This window comes from Pongo pygmaeus, chromosome 4 (assembly GCF_028885625.2).
Source record: "Pongo pygmaeus isolate AG05252 chromosome 4, NHGRI_mPonPyg2-v2.0_pri, whole genome shotgun sequence".
NCBI lineage: Eukaryota > Metazoa > Chordata > Mammalia > Primates > Hominidae > Pongo > Pongo pygmaeus.
Window position 1 is genome coordinate 58,687,395 of NC_072377.2, and position 10,707 is coordinate 58,698,101.

The window sequence follows — 10,707 nt, forward strand, 5'->3', positions numbered from 1 at the left end:
TACATGTATATTCATATATACTTTATATTAACTGTATGCATAATTATGACATAAAGTATATGATATGACAGTCCCTTTAATTATCAAGCAAAAGACTATTAGAAGGGTCAGGTAACTTGTTCCTTTTACTTTGTATATGAGTATTCCACAACAATCTCCAAGGTCTATGGAGAGTAGAATGAAAAAGACGTCACAATTGTTGTCATTTATCCCTAGCCAGGGAATGAAATGACAACTAAGTCCTGTGTCAGATCTTTTTCCTTCCCCTAAAATGAAAATGAAAGGGGTAGGAGTTGCTAGAATTAGGTGTTTGAAAACTAATAGATGGAATCTGTGATCAAATGGAAATGCAATTCTTATCAGAGGAAAATATTGCCCAGGGAAGCATAGATGTTATTCTTCAACACAACTCACTAATGGAATAGGATTCTGTGCCAGTGAGTATAAAAAATAATAATACTATAACTATGTATATGGCTGGCTTGAGAATTTCTCCTTTGCAACTTTACTTGCTCCAAGAAATGACAAATTGAAGTTTAACAAATACAATAATTTTTGGTCTTTGTTTATTTCTTTTTAAGAGAAAAAGAAAGAACAGAAACTTCACAGTTGGGAAAAGAAAATACCTCATGGATATGGGTTTTATTGCAAGCTATGCATCTGAGTTAAAGATGTTAATGCTGAATTCGCCCACCAAGATCAAAACTCCTACAAAACTCTTCCAGCTGCAGCATTTATGGCTCCAGGTTTTGTTTCAGAAAGTGAGGAATATGTTCCAGGATTATGATCTTATTTCTCTTTCTTGCCTGTTGTAAGCATAACCATAGTCTGCTCTTTTAATGCTATGAAAATGTTCAGTTGGCATTGTTTTTCCCACAACCATGGAAACACCTGCTTCCAAATTAATTTATAATCTATTTTACACCTATGGCTGCAAGCCATAGTCTAGTTTATTTTTTAAGGAATTTTGGTAAAGCATATAAGAAAGTTTATAATGTCTGCTTCTTCTCTTTTTTGTTCCTCATGACATAATGTTGGCTTTTACACATTTCGTTTTATGTCCAGCTTTTTAAGATGCTAATAATATGTAAAGATATGGGATATGTTGGAATATATGTAAAGTTTGTTTTTTTTTTCTTTTTGAATCTTTAAGCATATCCCAACACAGATATTGTACACCATACATACTTTTCTTGAATCTTGGGCCCAATTTCTCCTTTTATTTGGCCAGACTAAAGCATGCAGTAAAGTATCTTTCAAGTTTCTTGAAGAAAAAAAGAAATCTGAGTATGTCCACAACTTCACTAACTTCAAATATGAGTGATTCACTTCTGTAAAAATACGTATTTCCTGCTTAGATTTTATGTTAAGGTAAAGAGAAGTTTTTAATACATCCCAGATGATCCTATGAAAGAAGGATTATGAAAATCAACTTACCTACTGTTTCTTTGACTTTTCTTTGTTCTGTTTATCAATTACAGGGACACAAAACTTCACAACTAAAACAACATTAAGGCTATTTTAAATATTATATTGAGATTACTAATGAATTCATATATGTCCATTTTTAAATATATTTTAAGAACATTATAAAAGTAATCAAAACAAAGAAAATAAGAAAGAAACACAAACTAAATCAACTTCAGTAACAGAAATGTCTGGTCTGACAAAAAAAACTGGCAACTAAAATCAGTAATTCTTAAACATCTGTCATTGTCAGTTCAAGAATTCTGATACTATGTTACTAGGTATAGAAAAAGCAACAGTTAGGCCGGGCGCGGTGGCTCACTCCTGTAATCCCAGCACTTTGGGAGGCCGAGGTGGGCGGATCATGAGGTCAAGAGATTGGGGGCGGGGTGGGGGGGCTGGGGGGAGGGGCGGCGGTAGTGCGGAGCTTCCAGTGAGCCGAGATCGCGCCAGCGTGGGTGACAAGAGAAAAACTCCGTCTCAAAAAAAAAAAAAACAACAGTTAACAATATTCAAGTTGAAAATTTTGTAAGTCCTGAACTTTAGAGAAAAAAGGGCAGAACGCAGGGTGGAAATGGAAGCGCTTGTTTCCAATAGCAAAACATGAGCTTGCAAGTCAGGTCTAATACTACTCAACAATTCCAGATTCCCAAGCTGAGGATGACTCGTAATTCATGAGCATCAAGACTAAAGATGATCACTTGCTTATTTCCATCACTGAAAGATGGGCTGTGTAATGTAAGGATAGAAACAAATATTTTCAGCCTCTACTAGTTTCATGTGTCATTCTTATAAAATAAGGAATTTGTGTTGCAATCACTGCCATTATTCATGATTGTTTTAATTCCCATGCAAGTTAATGAACAGAACAAAAAGGTAGTAAACTAACTCTCTAAAATTAGTGAGTTAAGAGTTTTTGACCAATATTAAATGTTGCTCCATTTTTTTCTCATTAAATTTCCATTCAATAGAATACACACTGATTTTACAAGAGGTCATTAATATATAATGTGAGATGTAGGTCACAATCACTTAACGTCTCATGGAATTATGTTGTTGTTGTCGTTGTTGTTGTTTTGTTGTTGCATCGCTGTTGTCTGTCATACCAGCCTGCAAGTTCACACAAGAGTGTCAGCAGAGGGTACCTTTACAATTCACAGACTAAGACTCATAGTACAATTCCTCTGAGCCCTACAGCATTCTTGCTTGATTTGTATATCTTAGTAATCTTTTAAAATTTAAAAAAACAGATTCTAATGCAGAGGAAACAGATAACAGATACATAATCAGCCCTGACTTTATAGGAAAAGATTAGTAACATTACCTTGTAAAAATGAGCACAAGTGATTGCCTAATTGGTAAGCCATGCACTTCCGAAGACAATGTAAGTCAACTACCTATTTACTTTTTGTTTCATGTATTATATTTCTTGTCTAAAGACCCTTCATAACATACCACACTGGTATTATTCATGCTAGATTATAAAACCTCAAGGCTGGGGCTATGGCATAAAGATACGTAGTATAAGTGCTTTACAGAGGGTGGGTGGATGAGTTAGTTGTGAAATAAATATTTCTACAGTCTTCAGTACTTATGAGGCACCTACTGTTTAGGACACTATCATTTCAGTGGTTCATTTTAGTGTTAGAGAAAAGTAAATTTCACTTTGGTTATCCATTTCTGAGCAACAAAGTGGTTCATTGCCAACTTCCTGATATTTGCAGAAACTGTCATAAGACATTACCAGAGGAAGATTAAGACTGTGGGTACAGGAAAAGATTGATGACTTAGACCTTTTAGTTATCACCTACATAACAGAAGTGAAAACATTCATAAGGACTAAGTTCTTTTTCTTTCCTGCCTCTCTTTCTAAACCTGTTGGCATCATGAAGACTGTTCTTCCCTTCCTGGGTCTTCTTCCTTTTTCCAAAGAATTCTAAAAATAGGCAGCCTCCAAGGTTGAGTCTTCAGGCTTGCCTCAATCGGGGATGCCAGCCTCAATCACTACAGCTATGCTGGTGGCTCCCAAACATATATTTCCATTCGTAACATCCCATAAGAATTCTTGGCCTACATTTTCCAGAAAATAATATTACTTATGTGTCCAAACTCACATGTTTTTTGTCTATCTCTCTGACAACTATCTCCTTTACCAGCTCTCCTACTTTAATTATTTATCATTGTACCTTCTTCACCTACTCCCCAACTCATTATTCCCTTTCTCTGTTTAATTTTCTTCAAATAATTCATCAACAGCTAACATGCTACATATTTTCCTTATTTACATTTCTATTATCTGTTTCACTTGAACGTAAGCTCCATAAGGTTGGGGAGCTTTTGATATCTTTATTCTCTGTATCCCAGTACCAAAAATATAGCACGTACTCAATAAATATTTCTTGAATAAATGAAAATATTAAGTGGCTAAATGAAAGGATGAAGCCATAATGCTCCAAAACTTTTAGACCAGAAAAATCAGAATTATATTTGATTCTGGTCTCACATCTGCCATCTACATCTAATCAGTTATAAAATCCTATGATTCATCCTTTCAACATTTTCTCCCAACAGAGTCCAAACCCTAAAATGCTTCCTACGTGGATTTTTAAAAAGTCTCAGGCCAAGCATGGTGGCTCAGGCCTGTAATACCAGCACTCTGGGAGGCCAAGGTGGAAGGATCATTTGAGGCCAGTTCAAGGCCAGCCCCAGCAACATAAAGAGACTCCATCTCTAAAAAAACAAAACAAAACAAAAAAAAACCACATTTAATTAGCTGGATGTGGTGGCATGTGCCTGTAGTCCCAGCTACTCCGAAGACTGAGGTGGGGAGGATCACTTGAACCCAGGAGTTTGAGGCTGCAGTGAGCTATGATCACACCACTGCACTCCAGTCTGTGTGACAGAGTAAGGGATCCTTGTCTCAAAAAAAAAAAGAGTGTCTCCAGGCTCCCTCCATTTCAATTACTTTCTTTCTTCAGATAATCTTTCTGAATCCCTAGTTCTCATCACTCTCAGAATCTAAAATCCTCTATAACCTGCATAACCTGACCTCTAATTCATACTAACTTTACTGATAGATTCTAATTCCCAATTACTATTTATCACTCCATTTTCTCTTTCATTTAGGCTGAACTGACTATTCCCCTTACATGCAATGCTCATTCCTACCTTGTTGCCTTTACTTGGGATATTTCTACTACCTAATGTCCTTTTTTCTCCTCATCTTATTAAAATCCTATATATTTTTTGTTAGACCTAATTCCCAGCTATGTTCCATTGAGCTCTTTAAAACCTTCACCAACAACCACAGCCCATATTGATTCTGGCTTTGTCTGGTCTCTGGAAACTCATATTGTCAGAACTTCATAATCCATCACTCCGTTCATCAATGGTTTCATGGCTTCACCTTGGCTCTTTAATACAATGGCAACACAAGTAGAGCTGAACTATTCTCATGACCAGTCTAAGATCAGTGCTGAATTCAACAGAAACATAAGTCCAAAACCCAAACACACTCTTGAAAATATCTTAAATTTTTACTGACATTTTTTCAAAGAGACACAGCAAATATCCTAAAGCTCCTCCTTTTCCATCATTATCTCTGAAGTCTTCTTAACAGCTGCTCAATAATCATTCTTTTCTCACTTATACATTCCACCCTTAAAACTCTAGTCCATGCTGCAGTTTATTCCTTTCATTATCCCCTTACCCCTTGAGACTGAATCTATTATTCTTCCAAAGATTGCTTTCTGCCCTATTTTTTCTATACCAATTTAGACTTTGGGGGCTCTTTCCAATAGCGGACATAGACATTAATCAAAACAAAATCCTACCTTCCTGGAACTGCTGAAGTAAAAATGCTCTTTCTCCTGCAGAAATAGAGAAAGAGGAAAAGCTATCAGTTTTTTACAGGCTTTTTATTCCTGTCATACTTCCCTCCTAGCTAAACCTTGGTGGATCTCTGAAAAGGACATACCACTTGTTCCCCTGAGGCATTTCCCAGTGGATGCCAAGCCTTTCCAATCATTATTCTTCTTCTATGTGGTTGGAAGATTTATTTTAACAACAAACTTAATTGTGAGGTGGTCTGAGCCAGACAGTGACCTCTTTACCCTGAAGCTCCAGCTATGCACCCTCCACCCCCAGCATAGCAGTGATTTCTGTGCCTCTGTCTTTCACACCCTTGGAGGAGCACATTAAATAAGTGCCTTGCCCAGGCCAGCCCTTCCCTCCAGATGTTTTGTCCTCTGCCACAGAAAGATCATCTATCTAGTCACCAAGTTGTTTTTCTCACAGTTCCATGACACTGTGGCATCATCTGAGGGCCAAATGGGCTGCCATGTGACAGTGAAGCAGCCTCAGGAGCATAGAATATTGAACAACTCAACCCCTGGGGAAATCCACAGGTGGAAACATTATAGCAGGAGACTAGTAGGGCCAAAAAATGGTAGACACAATGTGACAAATGGAAAGGCAGTGGCAAAATGCAAAGAAGCCTCTTTTCATGAGTACACGGAGGACACCCCCAGACATTTTCCATAATAGTTGAGGGGGGCTTTGGAAGAGCTAAGGTCTGTCAATAGAGACAGTGTAAGTACAGAACTAGCAACATAATGATACTGTTTATGTGATTTCAAGTTTACTCCTTGGCTTTCCAGCCGGGAAAACAAGGGTTTCATGGAAAATAAAGGCCACATCTACCTCAAAGTGCTCTTGTAAAACGTGCATCATAATATGTGGAAAGTGTAAACATAGGGCCTAGCACATAGTAGGAGCATGGTTAATGGTTCTCTTTCTACTCCTCTGCCCAGCTGCCCTCTCCCCCCACCCCAAGAGCAGCCTCCATATCTCCCAAGAATTTACTCATTCAAAAAATATTCATCAGGCATTTACTAGGCATTGGAATACAGTGGTGAACAAGACAAAAATAATTATACCTTGCTGGAGAGTAGGGCACAGAGCAGGTGCTTAATAAATATTTGTGAATTGACAAGACCAATCCCTAGTAGTCCCATCTCAGACAACTCTTTACTGGAATCCTCATACCCTAGAGAGCTCTAACCAGGATTTTCTGTCACAGGAAGTAGTTCATGTTGACTTTATGCTTAAGGATAACCAAAAGATGGAAATATAAATAGGTGTCCTGGGGAAAAAGAGATGGCTGAGAGACCTAGCTTGCAAATAAATTGCTAAAATGTCTATCTCCATCAATAGAAAGAAAATCTGGAAATTCCAGGAGGGAAAATATCAACATTTACCTTGCCAAACCATGCCAAAGCCCATCACAAATCAAAGTAAGAAAGAATCAAATGAAAATTGTTATTGCTGAATTTTGTCCTAAGTGTGCATACATCATTCAAGTTATACAAGTTAATTTTTTATCATAGTTGATAATAAGCATTAAAAGGAGTCAGATTACAATTGGATTTCATTTAAACAAGGGACATTGAATAAAATGAACTCTACATTTAAAATAGACCAAAACTTTTAAATATATCAACAAATTACTATTACAAATTATGATTTCTTAAGATTTTAAAAATGTTTGCCACAAAAGGGTGCATGATATTAACCACATATTCTGGGTTCTCACATTACAAGAAAACATTTTCCCAGTCAACAACCATTTATTGAGTATCTGCTTACCACTTAACAGGCACCCATCTACTGTCTAGAGAAATGATAATGACTAAGACAAACTATCATATTATGTGGAGTCTAGAGAATAGTGTAGAGAAAAATAAAGAAATATAAAATATGATTATTAGGAGTGAAAAAATGAAAGAACAGCAAACTCTTTCTGTGGGAGGGGAGATGATCAGACAAAGTACTCCAAGAAAAATAGTTCTTAAATTAAGTCTTGAAAAATAAATAGTTTGTCAGGCAGATGTGGGTAAAGGTGAGGAATAGAAGGGGCACCCCAGTCACCACCAAGAAATATGAAAGCATATATCTATGATGTACAATAAGAAAAAAAAAAGAAATATGAGAAGGTGACAGGTTCCAGGAACCACACATAGTAGCTATGTATGTTTGTCCCAAAGGGTGACTCTATCATTAGACAATATTTTCAGTAAGGGACAAGAAAATACTACCTATTCGACCATCATATTTCCAGTGGAACCTCTGGCACATAGTAGGTGTTTAATAAATATTTATTAAAAGGGTGTTCCCAAGAAATAGACAGGTCCCAAATTGTGAAGGGTTCTATAAGTTGTGCTAAAACGTGATCCTCTGTAGGGCATCCTGAAGAATTTTAAGGCAAGAGTGACATAACTAGGTTTGGGTTTTAGAAAGTTTCCATCTTTGTCCTCACAGCTCTGCAGAAGATGGACTGGAGAACAGAAAGAAAGCAGAAAGACCAGGTCAGAAATAACTGTAAGAAATGATGAGACCTGGACCAAGGCACAGCCAAAGGTTGAGAAGAAGGAATGACTGGGAAAACCATTTGGGAAGTAAAACTGATAGTACCACATGACTGCTTAGATACGGGGGAGTGAAACAAAAAGGGTAACTTAGAACAGCTTCCAGATGTCTGACACTCCACCAGGAAAATGCACTATTCGACAACATGAAGAATATGAACAAGTATCTTCTATGAAACTGTTTATTAAAAATACATTCACATGTATACGCAATAAAAACTCTGGACCAGTTATGTAGATACATGTTGGAAAAATTGGGATTGTTTCAGGATTTATTTATTCACTCAAAGAATATTTAACAAGCTCCTGCTCTGGTCATCAGGGAAATAATTGTGTGGAAAAAAACAAATATAGGGCTTCCCCCAATAGAACTTACAGCTTTGCGTAGGAGATAGGCTATTAATTATATTACAGATAGATAGGGAATAAACTATGTGAGGCTTTAAAGGCAATGTTAAGGAGGTTCTCTTTATCTTGAGAGCTGTAAATGGCCATGGAAAGGCTTTAAGAAGTTTGGTGGGGAGATGACCAGAGTATTTGCATTTGAAAAAGATCATTCTGGCTATTGTGCCATGAATTAGATTACACTAGAAGATCCACTTAAGGAAGCCCCCACAAAATCTATTCCAGAGGCAATTGGACCTTAAATTTCAAAGAGCAGGACTCACCAGTTTAACCTTCTTGATTGTTTATAACCAGCCTTCATCCTTACTGGTCAGTGTTTGTGCCATACCAGTTATCAAATATTTTCACTATAAACCCACTGCTAGGGAGGCAGTAGCAGAAAGAGGTGGAATTAAAAAGTTTCTAGGAGGTAGAATTGATACCCTTTTAGGATGCCAACAGGTTTTACCACTGGTCACCAGCTTTCTCTGGCTGTTGGTTCATGAGGGTTAGGGGTAGTGAGGGAACAGGAGGGAGAAGCTGAAGTGCACCCATTTGGCAGCAGTAAAAGGCCACACTGGGAAGTCCCAACCCCTTTCTTATTTCTATTCCCCCACCCCCCCCACTGGCACTTGTCCACCTCCATCTACAGGAATAGCATCACTTAGCCTTTTGGTTTACAAATGAGGAAAATCAGGCATTAGAAACTAAGTAACATTCCCAGACTAGTTCCAGTCTATTGTGAAACAAATTGTCAGATGTTTGTTTCCCCAGGTAGAAAGGCCGAAGACTTGTTCAATGATGCACTTAACACACGTTGCTCTTTGATCAACATGACTAGAAACAAACAGACCATCCTGTGCACACCTGATGCTTCTTCTTTCTGACTTGTGTTCCTTATGACATTCACAGTAGCCAAAGCAAGCAGAGCAAACAAAACTCACCAATTTGTTGCTTATTGCCACTCAGCTTAGATAAAAGATTCAGTTGATAGGGGGATAATTAAACCTTTGTTCTAAATGAGCTTACAGGATTATCTCTAGGTTTTAGTTCTCCATGCCATTTTTGTCCCCAGGTGCCACATATAATCCTTTGTTGGCTAGAAGCAGATTTGGCAAGCAGAAAAATTGTAAAGTATAACTAAGGCAAAAGTTAATAACCCATCAATATATTTGCATTAAGCAGCTGCTTTTTGGAAATTATCACGCTACCTTCAATAGAAGGTATAAGCTTCTGTACCCTCAAGAAGCATACAATCTTGATAATAAAAAAGACACAACTACTAAGCATTATGGATCCGCATCAAATGAAGCAGAAACAGTAAGTCTTTGGGAGTCCTGATAATATGTGGAGTTTGGGGAATGGCCAGAACATGGGGATAGAGCTGCCAGTGATAGCCAAGCTGTAAAAGGGAAATTTAAGGGAAACATAGTCTAAGAATGAACAAATTGAATCTGGAAGAGCAGAAAAGAAAGGATGGGCCTTCTGGCTTTTGGAGGGCTTTAGGGATTTGGGGGGAAGTTGAGGGTTTTGCTTTTTGTTTGGTTGGTTGGCTTTCTGATACATTTTTATCTACTTAACTGAAATGCTCAGGGAGGAGTAAGAGATAGAAAAGAAGAGCCTATATTTTCCACTCCGGCAAATCTTTTAGAATTTTAGAAAATATTTTTCTAATTCTATCAGAGTTCTAGTTAATCTTTACCCCTTCCCAAAACTCCTAAAGGCTGTCAGTGGTTCTCAACAGTAACCTTCAATAGAGAGAGTAGAGACAGAGTAGGACAAAGCAGAATTTCATGGAAAATGCTCCCCTGTGTGGCACTACTTTGAGAACCCTGGGATCAAAACATATGTGAGAGATTGTGGTCCATACGGTGATCAGTCAGAGATTCCTAGGTATAAAATGTTTATGTCCATGCTGTAGTTTGAAAGTTCACAAGGGAAGGAAGAGTAAACTGTACCAGAAGCTCATTCCTGAGGGTCTCAGAGATTAATGAGCCAGGGGCATTATTGTCTACAGGCTCTCCAATCTAGAGAATTCTTGTGCAGCACCAAATAACAGAAATTGCTAGCAATGAGAAGCATATCAAGGGCTAGAGAATTGTGTTGGCACCAGAGATAAGACAGCAAAATCCCATAATATGGTGGAGGCTCCATGGCCCCACTGGGTAGGACTTTACCTAGGACATTCTGAGCTGTTCCAATTGGGACTCCAAGGCTTCAATTCAACAAAATGGCACTGAGAGAACCATGTGCTTTCAGCAAGAAAATTCCCCTGGAAATGGCTTGTGCTTAAAGAGAGAACCCCTTCGAAACTCAGGCAAAGAATACCAGAGGCCTGGTCCTAAGAGAAACCCCTGCCTGTGAGCAGACAGTAGATATCACACGCTTGTGGATCACAGCTCTTCTTCCTACGCACAAGCCCCCTTACTCT